This window comes from Acanthopagrus latus, chromosome 7 (genome assembly GCF_904848185.1).
Source record: "Acanthopagrus latus isolate v.2019 chromosome 7, fAcaLat1.1, whole genome shotgun sequence".
Lineage (NCBI taxonomy): Eukaryota > Metazoa > Chordata > Actinopteri > Spariformes > Sparidae > Acanthopagrus > Acanthopagrus latus.
The window spans coordinates 9747644-9766810 of NC_051045.1; the positions used below are offsets into that span (position 1 = coordinate 9747644).

Here is a 19167-nt window from a genome sequence, read left to right on the forward strand (position 1 = left end):
GTGCTAGAGTAGAGTATATGACTGTCAACACAAGGTGCAGGGTGTGTGTGTGTGTGTGTGTGTGTGTGTGTGTGTGTGTGTGTGAGAGAGAGTGTGTGTGTGTGTCTGCTTGTCTGTGTGGTGCTGTAGGTGGAGAGGCACAGCAGGGCGTGAAGGAGGGCTGTGATAATGACAGGCCATGCATTATATAACATGCAGATTGCATAAGGAAAGATTATTTTGGGTCCAGATATTGAGGACGTATAAGTAATTTTTTTTCGCGTGGGTGTAAAGCACTACACGCACCCCTAAGTGCACGGATGAGTGTTTGTGTAAGAAATGTTCTGAAATGTGCTCTTTTTTTTTTTTTTTTTTCCCTGCGCTTTCTTTCGAGGAGTGTGGGGGTGTAAGTAAACTAAAGTGTATTATGTGTTTGTAAGAAGGGGCATGAATGTTTTCAGATTTCTTTCATAGCTATCTGCATATCAAAACAAGTATGTGGGAATGTTGGCACATTTGTGTACAGTGTGCATAAGGGTGTCTTTATTGCGAGCTCCCACTCATTATCACTTCGAGACTTCAGAGAGATCCACTTGAAAGAGGGCTGAATCTCCTTGTCGGGTGTGAACCCCGTAACTTCCAGGTGTTTTTTTTTTTTTTTTTCATGTTTGAGCTTGCGCTGAGGGGAACACGTGCTCCTCCACGGGGCTGAACAAGTTTTTTAGGACTCTCTCTCAGCCACTTCAGTCACAAGGTTACCGTCCTACAGGATGTGCTGTGTGGAGTCACAGAAGTGAGGCAGAGCAGATAGAGTCTCCGTGTGCCACTGCCTCCTCTGTGCGCCTCGCTCCATGCATGAGTGTGCCCCTGTAAAAATAGACCTCTTAAAGGGCCAGCAGCTACTCAACCTTCTCCCACAAGAGGCCTGTTCGGCTCTTCAGGGTGACAGCACTCCAAGATACATGGGATCGGAGAACATGCTGTATTTCTCATTCAGTCCGCAGGGACAAGTTGTATTTCTGTGTCCCAGCAGATATAGACACATGCCTACATTCAGTTTCTGCTCTCTGTCTTTACATCATTCACAAGGAGACTTCTCTGGTACATGACCAGAGAAATGAAATAAAGCTGTGGGTTTTTTTCTCTGTTAGTAAGTTAATATATTAAATGCAGGAGAGTTTTTAACACAGCTCTGACCCGATGGCAGAGTCTTTTAGTGACAAATCCAGGATGAGGAAACACAAGCGAAAACCTGATCCTTGCATGTGAGGATCGCTCCATAATGAGCATTTCTATAAGCGATCCGTCTGTGACATAAGACTTCCTGTGCACACCAGCAGATCGTCCTCATAATTGAAATAAGTGAATTAAGTCAGCAGGGACAAATGTTGTACGTCTCGCTTGAAAGACGTCCATAGCTAAAGAACCGTTTGAACCTGTGAAATGTTCCTATATGCAGCATATGGGATGTCACTGCAGCAGAAGGACAGCGCCTGCTGGAGCAGAAATAGACATACAGAAATCATAATCGTGCACACTGGCGTAGTATTTCTCTGTGGAGAACGGCGAGAAATGAGCAGGGATTTGAGTGGAATCGTGTCTGCACCCCCGACCGAAAAAAACTGTTCTGTGCTCCCAACTGAGGGATGCAGAAACATTTAAAGTATCTAAACAAGATAGTGTTGAGAAGTTGCGATTAAAAATTAAAGATGACATTGGGAAGTTCCTCCAGCGCGTGTTGCCTCATGTATCATGTACGCTGCCTGAATACAAAGTTAGATTACAGACGCCCGACGCAACCACACACCTGCACATCCCCGCCCTATGATTGCACGAGGTCTTGCCTTGCCCCCAACATCTGCACCTCACATTTCCTATATCTACCTCCTCCTCCTCCTCGCTCATTCTGTCTCCTTCCAAAATTTCTCCGCGACTCGACTAACCTCGCCCTCACCCTTCTCATATCCATCCCTTCCCAGTTTAAGCGGGCTCCTTCAGGGCCCCTGGCTATCTCTGGACCAGGGCTATTTCAGCCCACTGCTCTAATTCTGAAAGTCCTGATCTGCCATCAGGCTGAGTGATGGACCTCCATATCTCCCTCTCTCTCGCTCTCTCTCTCACTCTGTCTCTCTGTCTTTCTGTCTGTCTTCCTCACACACTCCTCTGTCTCTGGATCAGTCACACTCTCCTTCTTGTTCACACTCTCTCTTTCTCTCTCTCTCTCTCTCTTATTCTCTTCCACGCACGCTAACACCCCCACACACAGGTGCCGACTTACATGAGCGTACACCACATGCTCATTCACTCACACACACTCACACACACACACACACACACACACACACACACATACACTTCAGACATATTTGCTCCCTATAATTAACCCAGCTCACTCTCCAGATGACATGTACATGACAGCAACTCCTCAACCTGTTTCCTCAGAGCGTTCCCAACATACAGGTCTGTTTATCCCCCCCATTCAAAGTTGCTAACACACCTGCGCTCCCCCTCTCTCTCGCCCCCCCCACCCCCTCTCTCCCTCTCTTTCTCTCTCTCTCCTCCAACCAGACACACACACACACACACACGTACACATACTCAGAACGGTGTGGTCACATACCTCGCCGGGTGCCTTTACGTAGCAGGTAGCAGAGAGTTTACTCATTGGATCAGGCGGCGGAGCAGGCACGTAGGAATATCCAGTTTTGAGGCTGCGAGTCTCTTCCTCCTCTCTACTGCTCAGCCTCCCCTCCCTTCATCCTATTCCTGCCTCTCCTCCTTCTCACTCTCTAAACGCCTCTTTGCTCTCTCTCTCTCTCTCTCTCTCTGTGAGTGCGCTCTCTTTCTCTCTCCCCAGCTTGCTTGATCTCTCCAACCCCCTCCCTCCGTGTCTCTCCCCTTTTTCACTCTGACTAACACACACCTTCTGTCTCTCCCTTACAACTTCAATCTACACCCATACCTCTTAGTCTCTCTGACACACAGTGACACTTGATAACTTTTTCTTTCCCCCTGTCTAATATGCTCTCTCTCTCTCTCTTCCTCGCTCTCTCTTCCTCCCTGGGAGTGTATAATTAGACAGAGCTCAGTGGTAATACAGTCAGGCTCATTGTGGGAGCCTTAGCATTGCTGCTCATGTTTGGCTGATTGCCCAGCGGCTTCACTCATTAACCTCCCTCGAGCTGCGGAATGGACCGGCCCACGGCTCGTGCTATTTGCTGCAACACCTCAGCCTCTTAGCCCGTCAGCCAATCGCATGGGGTGATGGGAAAGGTGTGCCTCCCGTGCAAACAGTGCTGTAGGTGAGAGTGCTAAACATAATCGCTACATGTAAGTGTACTGACATGTTGCAGCAGGTGAAGTGTAACACCAGCTGGTCAAATCTGACTTACTTGAGGGGTTTCATCACAGTCATAAGTTCCCTTTTAGCTTAATCACTTGGTCATGATCCGCGTGCAGTGGCATCATGTGCTTCTCTCTCATGCATGAAAAACCCAAAAGGCCGCACACATGTCTTATTTTGAAACCACGGCGCGGTATGGGAATGTCCTCTATAATGTAGCAATCAGTCATATGCTCTCTTCACTGTACTGCGTGCCCCAGTTCCCATCACACATGACCTGGCGTAAACCCTTGAGGGAGGCTTCCTTTATCACCCTGAGACACAACCGTGTTGGGAAAACACCCACTGATTTTGAGAAATGAAAGTTGCAGAAAAATAACTAATAGCTTGAATCCGACTATTAAAGTGTTTATTAGACTTCAATAATATCTTTTTAATAGCCTCCGGATTTACGTTCTCAATTTTCTAACTCACTGAGACACGATTACTTTGATGCCTTCAGCTGCACCTGGGTGAGCACTTTCACTATCTTTTTGGCTTTGTCATCATGGGCAAAACATTTGACTCAGATCCAGAGCTTGGAGTGTCAGGCCAGGCCGGGTCATGTGAGCAGCTTACATGGCAGGGATCTCTCCACAGTACGACGTCTAAAGGGAGGACAAGGTGGAACCTATGACCCGCACCAGCTGAGTTTAAACTGAAGTAAGACTCTATTTGGGATGTGTGATCACGGTCCTGTCCGCTGGATTAGGCATTAATCCATTTGTCACAACCGTTTCTTATATTTATTTTATTGTCAGAGTAAATATGAGAAGCAATGGTTGTCAAGCTTTCTCATAATGGGAGTCAAGGGTATTTGTTATCAAGTTGAAATTAGAAATTCTTGTTAAATCATTGATAAGCCAACTCAACAACTGGACGCGTCAATCGTAACTCAGGAATCCTGGCCATGGATAATGTTTAATAAGTAAATAACTGACCATATATATTAGAGCTTGACTGATGTATGGGTGGGCCGATACTATCAGCTGATATTGGACTATCACAGATATATTGGTATCAGCATTTGTGTTGCATAGATGTATTGGAACTATACAACTAATATAATATTGGAACTATACAACACAATATATATATGGTCCTAAACATTTAACATCGCTTCTTAGAGGTGCATGAAGCAGAACACATACATACACAAGATTTTCTGTCAAAAATAAAACCCAAAACCCTATAAAAAATATAAAATACAGAAAGAGCAGTGTATCAGTCACTTAGGATGTTCACACACTCAAAAACTAACGAAAACACAGTGTTTTGAGGAAAACAGTGAGAGTATAAAGACTTAATGGGACAAAGGTTTAATGTCAGTATATGTTGTTAAGGAAAATTCTGTGAAGGACCTTGAATATTGGCATCCAGCTAAAGTTACAGGCTTGAAAATGTTCTATATTTTGTCAAAATTGTTTTTCTTTAATTTCTCTGCTTCAACAGGCATCAACAGACTCAGCTGAACAACTCAAAAGATAAGACAAGCAATTTCTCACATGGCCTTAGGACCTTAATACAGTAGAGTTTCTTTTACTGATGGAAGTCATGGTCAAAGCATTTGTAAGCGATTACAAAGATTTAGAGGCAAATAAACACAAAAGCTTTACATTGGTGTAGACACTTTAAAACACTCTTAACAGATGTAAAGAAGTGTCTGATCTAAGAGATGTTTTTTTTTGCTGTGTCAGCTAACAGGAAAAAATGTGTAAGTTATTTTGACAAAGGTCATCACTGAGTCCATCATCATTTTCATATCAGGCAGACATTATCTTTTGATAGTTTCTGTTTGACTGGAGCCCTGGAGTAGGAGGGAGATTGTGATCAAACAACCAGAAGACAGAGTGGGAGGGGAAGGGGGGTGACTATCGAGAGATCACATGGCGTGTGTGTGTGTGTGTGTGTGTGTGTGTGTGTGTGTGTGTGTGTGTGTGTGTTCATATGCGTGCATGTATCATTTGCTCTTGTGATCATCAGGCACAGCAAAGACCAAACGTCTTAGTATCGTTTCCCCTCTCCTTCTCTCTCTCCCGGTCTCACTTCTGCATTCACGCTACAACATCCTTTCAACACTGATGTAAATAGAACTGGGAAAAAAAACACCTTACTCTGTTCGCCGAATGAAAAGTTGTAGAATTATCAAAAATGAGAGTGAAATGAAATTGAGATGGCTCATTTCTAAAACTTTTGCTTCCTCAATCCACTGATGGTACAGCTGACTCAGTGTGGCCTCCTACAGCGATACGCTAAAAGCCAAAATCAGCACAGGGCAAAATGTGACCCCCCTCAGAGAACGTAAATATGGCGGTTTTTATAGCGAGCTGTGTCAGTAACAGTAACAGGCACAGTCAATAAGTGTGAGTCAGGTGTTGATAGCGTGATGTCGGGTGTCGCACAGGGGGTAAAAGTCACACAGTCAGACACACCTTAACAAGCTTATAATACACAGAAGGGGGTCACAGGGTGAAACCGGAGCGTGCTGCTCAAATTCAGCATCTCACTATATTAAAGTGTCCGATTCTACGGTAGCCCGCAGAGCTCAGGGATAGACGCCGGTGATCCATTGAAAAAAAACCAAAAAAAACAGGGTATGTGAGTTTGTGAAGTCACAGTGAGCGTGTGGCACCACCTCAAGCCAAAGAGGGGGAATCTTTGACTGTAATGTGTGTGGACAAACGGAATCACACAAACTGAGAGGGATAGCCAATCACATGGCAGCGAGACACAAACCCGTGATTCCTGCCTACACACACGCACACACACACACACACACATACAGTGACAAAACCAATGTGAGACAATTTCACGACTTTGTGTGTTTGTTATGCGTTTTTGTTACTCTACATGCCTGTGTGTGTTCGTATGTGAGCACAACACATGTGTTTGTGTTTGTGTGTGTGTATGTGTGTGCGCGTGAAAATGACTCACCCCGTGTCAGTTACTCCTCTACTAAAGTGTCCTTTCCTTTTCTACTTCACACCTCTCCAGTTTGCTATTTTTGGGCCATGTTAGCAGAACTAGTAGTATTGGGCGCGCACACACACACACACACACACACTCACACTCACACACACACACACACACACACACACACACACTGCCGTACACACTCACTACAACATGCAAAACCCATTGGGAATGTTTTGGAAGAGCGAGAGGAGACGTGCATCTTTTATGGTGCGCTGGTACAATAGCTGATTCGGTGGAGCAGACAGAAATATCCAGGGTTACTCGCAAAGTGAAAAATATCGTATTGCATAAGATGCTGAAAGGACCTGACCACGTAAATGCAACTGTAGCTCTCCCCCACAAAGACACGCACACATGCACACACACATACACACATACACACATACACACACACACAGTGATGTCCTAATAGTGTCCTGCAGGCAGGCAGGCAGGCAGGCAGAGGCGGGCCGGGGTAGAGAAACTGGAGCTGAGGCAGAGTGCTGACTCAGGGAACAAACCAGTGTGAGTGTGTGTGTGTGTGTGTGCATGTGTGTGTGTGTGTGTGAGAGAGAGAGAGAGAAAGAGAGAGAGAGACATTGTGCTTCACAGAGGCCTCACGACTTGCGTGTGCAAACCAGAATGTCCCGACCACCACTTTGAGCGTTTCATATTGTTTTACCCGCTACTTTGAGGTTAAGGCCAAAGCTGCCTGCTGCCATGACAACCGAACCAAAAACCAGTGTCTTTCTATAAGTAAAAAGAAGAAGTCTGTCTCAGTCTTTGTCCTTCTATTTCCATTATTTCACTTCTTATACGTTCTCCTGGGTAAACGCTTTGTCAGTGCTGGGAATCTTGTTCCACCACACGTAACTCCCACTTTGAAGGATAGTTCTAGTCACCAAGTTAACTGCAGAGATCTGGGATAGCACAATAAAAAGTCAGCAGTGGCAGGAGACATGAGCGGTCAAATGATCAGACAGTCTGCAAACAAACCCCAAGTGTAGCCAAACTTGTGGAGGAAAAAAAGGAAAGTGAATGGTAACCATACTGCACGTACTATTTGGTGTAGATAAAGTTTCACTGACTGAATACTTTCATCATTCATTTTTATTAATTGTTTTGAGACCTCAAAGTAACATCATCAATTTTTTTTTTTTTGGTCCCACCAACGGTCGAAACAAGATATTCAGTTTATTTTCACATTAAAAAAAGGAAAACAGCAAAATTCATCCCGATCATGTTGGAAATGCACACTTCTCCAACAATGGATATGTTGTAAAATGTACAATTCTTTTGGTCCAATATTGGTTTTAGGCACAAAAGACACTTTGTCAGACTCAAAATACCCAGTTAACTGGTCGTTCAGTGACTGGAGATGTCCGCTGGCGTCATGCTTACAAATGCTGATGATGGGCTCTCATGAGAAATATCCAGTGCTTTCACACTTTACAAATGTCGAAACTTAGAACTGTGGTCGCTGGCTTCCATCACCTCCAGCTCCCCAAAATGACAGTCAGGTTATAAATATGTCATGTGAATGCGTTCTGGTAGAAATTACAGTACGGTACACAGCTTATGTCATGTACAAACATGAGAGCACACTAATGGCTTGTAGAAACGATAACTGAGAAAATGTAACTGACTAAAACAATGAATCCATTATTAAAATAGTTGAGATGTCTTGTTTTATTCAACTTATCATTTCAGCCCACTACAGGCCCATCTTTCTGGCTCACCTTTGACCTAACGTCAAAGCTGAACCAGAACGTTGGGCCTGTAAATACTTGGGACACCTTTTTAGTGTAACACATTAGCATTTCGGATGTTGTCATTCTTCTGATTTTAGCAATGATTCAATGATGTGTCGATGGCCGGAGCTGTGACCCAAGTTGTAATAAACCAATGAATCTTTAAATTTTGTAAGTGTCGTAAACAATGTGTCTCTACATCTATGCGCGCATCTCATCTGCCATGACCATGAGGTGTGAGTGTGTAATGCGATGTATATGGCCAGTGCTCTAAACAGAGGAGCAGCAAGTCAGCAAGATCCAGGTGGTTTTGGTTTACCCTCTGATTTCACTCCCCCTGTTTCTCTCTCTCTCTCTCTCCCTTCCTCCCTCCCTCCCTCCCCGCTCGTCCCCTTGTTGTCTCCCTCTGTCTTTCCTGCTTCATTATTTGTCCTTTCTCTCTGGCTAAAAATACTTGCAGCCCTGTCACTATAACAGATCACCTCAGAGGAAATTTGCTGCCAGCAGTAGACAGTGTTTGATACAGCAGCAGCGCCACCCACACCACACACTAACACACACACACACACACACACTGAGCACACACATGCCTTGGATCGTAATGGTGTCAGTGGATTAGTATTTGTGACTGTGGGCTGATATATAACGTGTGTTTGTGTGCATGTTAGACAAACAGGTGCAGCAACCTCATGAGGCCGACTGAGTCGAGCTGTTGGAGGTTTGACAATGTAGGTGCAATAGTTACATTAGGTCACAGCAGTCGAAGAGCTGGAATTACAGATACTATCTCACTTATGCACATGCACACACACACACACACACACACACACACACACACACACACACACAGGATTGCACCTGTGCATCTTTGCTGTTTAAAATAACAAGAATATATTGTGTGAGAGAACTACTGAGCAGAGAGGCGCAGACAAAGAAAATATGTGTGAGCAAGCGTCCACCAGGGTACGTGTGAAAATGGGTTTTTAAGCAGGAGAGAGAAAGAGAAAGAGAGGGTGTGAAAAAGAGTGGGGTTGACAGGCCACTCTTGTGACTCGTAGGAAAATTAAATAAACAACAACTTCTCACTCCTGCTTTCACACTTGCATGTGCAACTCAGCCGAGTCTCTCGGAGACGGCATAAGGTGTCACTGTTTGGTGCTCAGGAGAATTTTCCTCCGTGTCTCCGTCCTGTTCCCATGGCAACTGAGCGCCGACCTGTGATGACCTCCATGGACTGAAGGTGTCGGAGTTGTCATTTGGCTCAAATCAGTGGATGATTGCATTAATTATTTCCTGCACGTCAACCTGCTAAATAGAAAAGGGACACTTCTCCGTAGATCAGATGGTGTTTAAAGGTTCTACATGAGAGCATGAATATATGGAGCTTTTTCACCGGCACTTTTTTTTTAGAGTCAAAGGAGCTCTGCCGCGAGCTATGCCACAGAGTTGAGCTGCGCCATGCCCTAAATTGACCCCCAATGCAGTTGGACCAAAGTGAGCCTGCCCTGCCTCCAAGTGGGCTGCGGTGACATCTCGCGACTGCGGTCAACCCACAACGTGCCCTCATCTGCCCCACAACCAACCCTGTGTTAAATTTACCGGACTCAGTTCGCGCAGGAGACCAGTGAGAAAGGCATTTTTAAAAGGGCTGTGTGTTTAGCTTTCAGTTTTGCAACTTCTAACAGAACTTCTGTCATCTGAGGTTAAGTTTCTCTCCTGTGCCCCAGTTATACTGTCAGATATCTACTTTATTTTTACTGTTTTGTCTTGACAGCTTTAAGCTGCTTTAGAAAACCCAACACTTTCTGGCTGGCCGCTTTGTTATATAAGCTACTCTATACCGAAATAACGGGCGACTTTAATTTTGAAGAAAATTGAAGAATGAAAATATATCGGAAAAATGTGTTCATTAGAGAATTAGCAGAGCATCCTTTCGTTCCTTCGGGAAGAAAGAGTATTAACAGTTGCTCATTTGACCACAACTCAGGACAAGTACGGCAAAGACACACCAGCAGGTAGCCACTGTGCAAATCCCTGGTTATTTGCTATAAAAAGATATGATGGAGTACCGTAAAGGCTTCCAGAGCAGACTATGAAGTCACACTTGCACTGTGTATGTTGCAATCCTACCTTCTCTCTTGCTTGAATGTTACTGCATTTGAGTTCTTCCCCGTGAAACTTTAAAAACTCCCTGCGTTTACAGAAAGTGACGTCCCACACAGCACTGTAAAAGCCACAGCAGTCTGAGGCGTTCAGCGGGCATTCACATTTTCATGAAAACATCAGACTTTGGTGCCTAAAGCAAATTTGACTTGATGTTTCAGATAGCTAGCGTGAGCACAATGGCTAGCAATCTAAAAATTAGGTTCGCTTCTCTCAAAGCTGAATATGTAGCTAATGTATGGTGAGAAGTTTTAATGAAGTTTGTGTAATACGGTCCGAAAGTTAGAACTACTGTTTTTGTCAATGGACTCTGGTGTCTTGGAGGAGAGGGATGTGGTTTGAGTGGAGGTGTGGCTGTCACACCCATTTGTTTTTTGTCGGAGAAAAAGGAGCTCTAGTGAGACACCTAGTGGCGGTAAATGTTGTTTAAAACCTTTGAGAGCGTGAACATCACTTTCTTACTTGTGTTCTTTTTTTTGTTATCGCGTTCACCGTTGCCTCTTTCTTTCTTATTTTCTTTCTCCCCATCTCTCTGTCTCTCGTTGTCTGTTTGTGTGCATGTGTTTGTGCAAAAAGCATGCACCACAGCCACGCTACCTGCATTTCAACAGGCCCTGTTGTCTCATTATCAGAGTGACATTTGTGCAGTCCTGTGGAGCCATCTGGATGCGTCCCACACACATGTGAGAGAAACCAGCCTGGGTTTGGATCTGAGTCACATCAAACAGCCTCTCTGCCCACACACACACACACTAACATACACACACACACACACACACACACACACACACACACACACACACACACTAACATATACACACACACACACACATATACACTGACACACAAACACCAAATACAGAAAAATAAATAGAGCAGTTTCCAGAAGCCAATATCTGACATTTAACGAATAGTGAGGTGATGGAGAGATTGATACAAATATTCCAACAGACAGTTTACAACTTTACAGTTAGACTTTCCAAGCACAACAATGGAGGTTCACTGAAAACCTCTTCGTGTAGTGTTTAGGACAGCTGTAGAGAAAAGACAGAAAGTAAAGGTCTCTCGACTAATAATTATAATCTCAGTGGCGTATGTTATCTTAAAAGTGTGTGTGTGTGTGTGTGTGTGTGTGTGTGGTTGTATGCATGTATGGGGCAGCCCCACGATGAATGCAAATGGGCGTAGAGCTACAGGTTGAAGCTGTGAAACTGCCCCTGTGGGTCACTGGCACAGAGGAAGATGAGCAGTAAATTGAGGTGAAGGACCTGCTTTTTTTTCCAGGAAAGTCCCAAAAAGTTGAACTTGTGATCAAAGTGTTTTCTTTACTCTCGCTTTCAGCAAGACAAAGTTATCAAATGTGAAAGAATACGTCATCGAAGAGAAAGACTCAATCAGAGAGTACAAGAGATGGTACGGCGTGACATTTCAAGTGAGGAACGTACAATCAACAGCAAGCAATTCCTCAAAATCACTGCTAAATCTGTTTGTGATGATGGCATGTGTGACATATACTGTTACTAAGAGTGAAAAGGGCACCAAAATGCCTGTGTGACTCAATCACAGTAGAGTTTGAAGACTGTGAGTGTTAACAATGCTGCACCTGGACCAATTTTAGATCCTGGTTTGACTGAATGTGAAAGAACACGAATGGCATCCATTAGAAGAAAAGATCCATCAGAGTCCTTAGGATGGCACAGTGAACAAGTTTCTTTTATTCTGTTTCATAATTCATTTTTGTTACAAAAAATCATTGCACATACCTAAGAAGGTACATTCCACAGCAAGAGTGCCAAAGAAAAAGTTATTTTTGTCCTAATTCCTAAAAATCAATGCTGAATTATCTCAGAAATTCTGTTTATGCTACGGCAAGTGTAACATACTGTAGTTACTCAAAGTGAAACGACAAAAAAAAAAAAAAAAAATGCCTGTGTGACTCATACACAGAAAAGCCTGGAGACTGTGAGAGAGTGTTAACAATGCTGCTTTTAGGCCGAATTTATACCATGGTTACGTTACGTGAAGGAACACGGCATTGAAGAGAAGACAAGATCAATCAGAGAGAACACAGCAAACAGTTTCTACTAATTATAAGTGCATAACATTGAAGTACGTGTGAATAACCAGCAAGAATGCAAATGAAAAAGTCATTTTAAATCCTAAAATCACTACCACATTATCTCAGAAAAGCCATGTGGTAGGTAGGAGTGAAAAGGACCCCCCCCCAAAAAAAAACAAAAAAACAAAAAGGCCTGTGTGACTCAAACACAGAAGAGTTCGAAGGACTGTGAGAGTGTTAATTCAACAATGCTGCATCTGGACCAATTTTATATCCTGGTTTCGGAGCGAGCTGTAACCTACTGAGGGGACGCTATGACTGTTGCTCGACATTTATGAAAAAGACCCAATGCAGTTTCGCTATGAGTGTGTCAGTGCAGCGAGCCATAGAAAAACACCAGTGCACACAAAAGTGAACTGAGGGACTACAACGTTAACAACACCGAGTCATTATCAAATAAATGCTATTGGTGTGGTGTGAAAGGTACCGGCACACTTCTGTTTAAGGCCCTCTGTTCAGGATTCTGGGCCCTCACGAACACACTTCCTGAGTAGCTGAGTGCATGCAGGTTGCCGATTCAGAATGCTGCCGTGATGTTCATTGACATGCCGAAGCACTGCTGCATGCAAGGTAGGCCTCTCTCTATCCCCTTCATCTCTCTCTCTCTCACTCTCTCTCTCTCTCTCTCCCTCCTACCTTCTCTCATCTATAATTGATTGCTCCCACTGTACCAACTTCATTTGCTGGCTGTGAATAATGAATGAGACACGGAGTGGAGGCGCTTTTTCTTCTCCGCTGGTTTGATACCCGATTAGCCATTTACAGTGTATCTGAGCTATCCGTGACCAGGCCCGGGGATCCCAAACGAGCGAAGTACAGCTGACAAGAACGCTCCCTCTGCCTTAGAAAGAAAAAAAAAAGCCCATCGGAGTGTTGGGGAAAAAAAAAAAAAATGGATCGATCGCATTGATTTGCATTATTTAAAACCAATAAAAGAGCATCAGTTCTGCCCAAGCAACAGGCAGGTTTAATTCACGTTTTAAGTTGCCAGGTGGTGAAGCGGCTCCATTTGTCGCACGGAAATGAAACCTGGGACTTGTGTTGAGTGCATAATTCCCATTCTAGCAATCTCACACTGTGTACGCATTGTCACACACATGCTACATGTTGTAGCCTACCTTGCACAGACACACAGGCACACACACACACACACACACACACAGTCCAGTAAACACGCAAACACGCACGCAGGGAGACAAACTGTTCTCTGCCGCACTGAGATGTGCTCTTTTGAGGTGCATGCCATGTGGTGCACATTCCGCTCACCTCCTCTACACAGCTCAATGGACTTTCAAGCTGTGTCCAACACGCACTCTCTCAGTTACACTCGACTCACACTTAACCAGGATTATTAATAGCGTGTTTCAGTTCCACAATGCAGCGGAGAAGTGCAAGCAAAGCAATTCTGAGGGGCCAAAGATGACGTACTGGGTTTTTTTTATGGTGGTGGTGGTGGTGGGGGGGGGTTTGGATAAAGTTACGTCAACAAGAGACTCAAAACGGCCCATCACGCTTCCTAGAAGAGCTGACTCTAGTGGCATGCCCCTTCCTCCTCCTCCTCCTCCTGTACCTTCCCCCCTTACTATCCGAGGCACTCTATGCCCACACACACACACACACACACACACACACACACACACACACACACACACACACACACACACACACACACACACACACACACACTCTCATTCATGAAAAAGGCGATTTGCTGACACAGACATGCACACACACAGATAAAAGAGCCACATTGTTCGCAGTCTGCTGTTGGACAAAGTTGTAACGGACAGAAGGGGCTCGGTGTGGGCAGCAGAGGGCTGACGACACAGCAGCTGCTCAACTTTCTGCAACCTGATGGAGTGACTGTTTGGATGGACAGTAACGGTGACGCCAATGAGATGGAGAGGGTGCTATCTGTGGTGTATCAATCATCAGCCTCATCTCAAATACAACACTTAAATGTATATAAAGCGCCAACAGGCTTTTCTCTCTCTCTCTCATACCATACCTCCTCCTGTCGCCTTCTCTCTCTCCGTCTGTCTCTTTCTCTGGCCGCAAATCTATAAACTAAAGGAGACAAGCCTACCACAGAGAGACCCTGAGTGTCTGTCTGAACTTTATAGAGTTTGAGACTGTCTGAGTCTGAATAAGTCTTGATCTGCAGAGGTAGATACACAGAAGCACAGTTATAAAGAGAGATGGAGGAAGGGTTGTGAGAGAAAAGACTAAGAACACAAGAGAGCGTGAGTGCGTGAGAAAGGGGGATGTACTGTAGGGAGCTGGAGGGAGATGGAGAGAGAAAGTAAGAGAGAGACGGAGGGAGAATAGATGAGCATGAGAGTGTGTGTGAGAGATAAATAGAGACAGAGCGAGCAGGAGGAGGGGGAGAGTGTAAACAGCAGAAGGTTCACTGGGTTCAGTGTGCAGTAGAGGAGCTGAAAAGATGGGCATCTGAACTCAAAGCCCAGGGGGCTGGATAGTGGTGCGTGACTCACATACTCATGCATATATTCACACACACACACACACACACACACATGCGCACGCACGCACAAAACATCAAAATGCGACATTATTTCCTTACATGAACTATTATACACACAAGCCCCAGGGAGACATAAATAATAGAGCCATTTAAAAGTGTGACACGTTGGCACCTTTTCCATCTCTTTTACTGTGATCACGCCGAACTAATGCATTTACAAGTTAATAAAAAGATAAAAGTATTCTCTTTTTTTCTCCTTTTTGGTAGCATTCAGCATTCACAGATTTAATTGCTGGTTTTGAAATGTATGCATACTCTTAAAAAACTTCCTACAACAAACTCTGTTGTGTTTTTTTGTTGCGTTGACACACTAAATAAATAATATCACACGAGGACGTGATGTGACATTTTTACGGACAGGAAACACAAAATGCAGTTGGCCTTTATATTAGCAGGTCACGCGAAACCATTTTACTGTGTGGTTTGTTTTTTTCATCTTACAATGACTAATATCCACAAGAAAATACGAAGTTCATTGCTGTATATCAGTGGCAAGGCTCAGGATGCAGAGTCAAACCGATACTGTCAGTCACCCGGTCCAGGCAGCCTGTTTTCTCCACATGAGTCACAGATCTCATTTAGACACTGAAAAACACTGCACACGCTTGCAAAACTGACATCACAATCCATCATGATAACCCATAACTGATCCTTGTAAGAGCACACTTTCACAGCTCACCCGCAGACACGCATAACACAACCAAGGTTCTGTGACCATTTGAATTTTGAGACCCCCCTGAGTGAGCTTTAGTAAATCACATTTTATAGAACATAAACTGAGTTGAGGTGCTGTTAGAAAGTTTTAATGTCATCTAGATATACTGTAAAAGAGAATGTGAAATGTGGTGGTTGTATTTATAAAGCATTGCTGCTTTCAAAGAAGCGAACACTCACTGTGTTCATTCTTTACAGTCTGGCAAGACAAAGCTCTGTTTCACAGAAAAGGTTCAGCATCTCACAGCTGAAGCAAGCACAATCCTAACAACTTTCTTGTCTCACAATGGCTAATTAACACCTTGACAGAGCTGAGTGCTCCTCTCTATGAGAACAAAAGCATTGCTACTGTCGCCTCTCCGTCCTGCCACATTTAGCAAACAGCACCTAGATACTGTCTAACAGGGAGGTTCAGAGACACACGTTGGAAAGCTGGCAGGCAGGTGTGCACGTTGTGCATTTGGCACTTGAATGTCTGTTGCCATGGTGACCCCCAGAATATCCCCATACAGCACAATGTGATATTTTTTAATAAAGTTTGAGGGCTTTGACTTTAGTGTCTGGTGAGGCTGTGAGGATGTGAAGTAAAGATGTGAACTTTTTTTTTTCTTTGTCTGTCACTGAGGCTCAGCTGTGTGTTGTTCACCGGAGAAAATCCTGCAGCTTGTGTCAGCGAGCTTACTGTATATACTCAACCAAAGTGCAACGTGAAGGCAATGAGAATACCAATAAATAGTGACCATGAATAGGGTGTGCGTAGACGTGAATACATGTGTCTGTGACTGTGTCTTTATGTGTGTGTGCATGCATAGTATGTGCATGCGCAATTGTGTATATTTACCACAGTATGACTCAGAAGCCACATCAGAGACTATGCTGCAGAAAATTGAGAAAACACAGTTTCAAAGAGGAAGCCAGCACTGATAGTGCTGAAAGAGCAACAGGCACAACACACACACACACACACACACACACACACACACACACACACACACTCATGCACGCACACACACACACACACACACACACACACACACACACACACACACACACACACACACACACACACACACACTCACACACAATAACACTGTGTAACAGCCACTGGAAATCCCCTTTTGTTCACCTGAATGAATTAAACCTGGGAGTATCTGAAACCTGAGATAGAAATTATAGTGATTGGGATTGTGTTTCATTTACCAAAAAACATCTATTCAAAAGAAAAAGCTCCATCTGATGTTGGTCAAGATATGAAAAATGGAAAAAAAAAATCCTTCCTGATATTGACAACAAGTTCAGTTTCACTTACGGTATTTCACTTACAGAAGTAGCAGAGTCTTTTTTGTATGGTGCAGAAGAGGGGTGAAATGTGTTGAAGGAGTGAACATGTTGTATGGTACGGTTTGCATGGGCGCTCCCTTCATACAAGTTAAGTGTAATACACAACCATCACCAGCAGATGCCAACACTGACTCACAACTGAGGCTGAGATGAGGAACCTTAACATTTATTGTACTGCCCTCTACAGTTGATGAGGTGTTGACATTGTGCAGCGAAACGGAAGATCTTATCTCACATATTTCTGAAATGTCAACAGTGATATGAGCCGTTGCCAAGCCTATAACAGGTTATGCCTGACTTGCTGTGCCCTCTTTCCTAAACAAGGCTGCTGGTGCAAATCAGGTGAATAAATAGATTGCCTGTGAAACTGTTATTAATCTTCTCAGAGTTCAGTGATGACCACAGCAGCAGCGTGAAAGCTAAAATGGCCATAAATCATATAATATTAGACCTCTCCATCTACTTATGTAGCCTGCAATGAGTTCTCTATGACATTAGTGGTTTGACTGGAGCTGCCTCTTGCAGCTGAAGTGTGATGTAATTGACCGTTAGAAGCCTCTTATTAGGGAAGGGGGAGTCAGGACCTGCAAGAATCCAGGATGCTAAGTGCCTATTAACCCCCCATGTGTGACAGCCACAGTGTGTGAGTTTGCATTTGTGGGAATATGTGTATTTTAAACGGTGTGTTCTTCTGTGCGTGTGCTTAATTACATGTTAGCACATGCTTGCGCTGTTGTTCATGCTTGCATTAAGAGACCTCTTTAACAAACGCTTGAAAAAAAAGCTTGATTTGCACAGAATGTAAGTAATTCTAGTCACTGTTTTTTTTTTGTTTTTTTTTTAATAAGAAGCCACAAATCCCTGCGAATGTACTAAATAATACAAAGAATCGTGGGAAATATCATGGACAGAGCGTTCCTCTGCTGCTATTTATACATAATTAATGGTGCACTTTCTAATAAGCCATCAAGCCTAAATGTTATCAAGTCATTAAAAAGGGCAATGGGTTTTTTTTCACCCTTCTAATTAGCTATCGAGTCTGCAGATGTAAATGTTAATGAGTGGGTACGGATGGTCTGAGGCTCACTTCCAGGAGGTGACTGTCCATTAGACCGGTGGAATGACTTGATGAAGTTTTAGCCAATGACACAAAGCATAGCTAGGGAGGAATTAACACCAGACAAACACATTTCTGCAACCTCTGATCTCAGAAGATGTGAATGCTGATTATTAATCTGTTAATAAATTATTGCTATGTTAACAATAAAAATGGAACTTTGAGGATTTTACACATCTGTCAAGTTGTTTAACCTTAACCCTAACCTTCAGCCTGTGTAGAGAGTCGTAAAATGTCCACTGTGGCTCTGCAGAAGCTTTGTCAAGTCTGAGAACGTAACACCTCATGATGTCCTTCAGGGTTTATCACAGCTTGGACTTTGAGAATACAAATATATAATGGGAAGTGTGCCTCACAGAATTTGGGGTTGGATTCGGGGCAATTTTTCCAGACAGCCCAACCAATCCCGACTAAAATGTCACGGCAAACTTCTGGATGGACCGACTGACTGATGGTCCCCTAGCTTTTCCTCTAGCGCCACCATGAGGCAGACATCTGCATGACTATTGAATGGATTGTTAGAAAAATTTGCTACAGATATTCAAGGTCCACAGTACACATTTTAATATATTTCGTGACATCAGAATTGAAAATTTGACGAATATGACCAAGTACAAGACACATTAAATTCCCTCTAGCCTCAGTGGTAGTTTGTGTCTAATTAAATTAAATAAGACCAAACCAAGATGGTACATATGACACCTGCATCTGTATGTTAGCAGTGCCACTCTGAGCGTGATAGCATGGTGGTGTTAGTGCGTGCAGCCACAGGAACGCTAACATGTCTGTAGAGTTTTTGTCAGAAATACGCAATACTAAATTCTAGAAAGCTCTTTAAATGTGTAAAATATGGCCAGAATTATATAGGTATCAACATAGTGTTAACAGTCAACTGCTGCTCTTTGATAGCTCCACTTGGCTGTTGCAAGCTACCACCAGCTCATGAGCTTACAGCTAGTTAGCCATGAGCTTATGAAACGTATCTCCCAGCTGAAACTCACCTCTTGTAAACAAAGTCAATGTTGTTTGAAGGTTTTAACTCTATCTTACATATCTTGCTCCTTTAAGGTCCAGTGCAAAGAGCATCCCCTGTCTCACACT

At 43.7% G+C, this 19167-nt stretch overlaps 1 protein-coding gene across 8 annotated transcripts in view; it reads right to left on the reverse strand.

Annotated features, from left to right (window-relative positions):
• The window catches only part of zmp:0000000926 (ataxin-1-like), a 79818-nt gene that overhangs the window by 13480 nt on the left and 47171 nt on the right, over positions 1-19167 (reverse strand). The window contains exon 1 of one of the 8 annotated variants that reach the window (XM_037103342.1): positions 2600-2748. The exons of the other annotated variants lie outside the window; for them this stretch is intronic. The gene's annotated coding sequence lies outside the window, so the exon portion shown is untranslated. Of the gene's footprint in view, positions 1-2599; positions 2749-19167 lie in introns of those variants that run through there. 8 annotated transcript variants of the gene reach the window in all.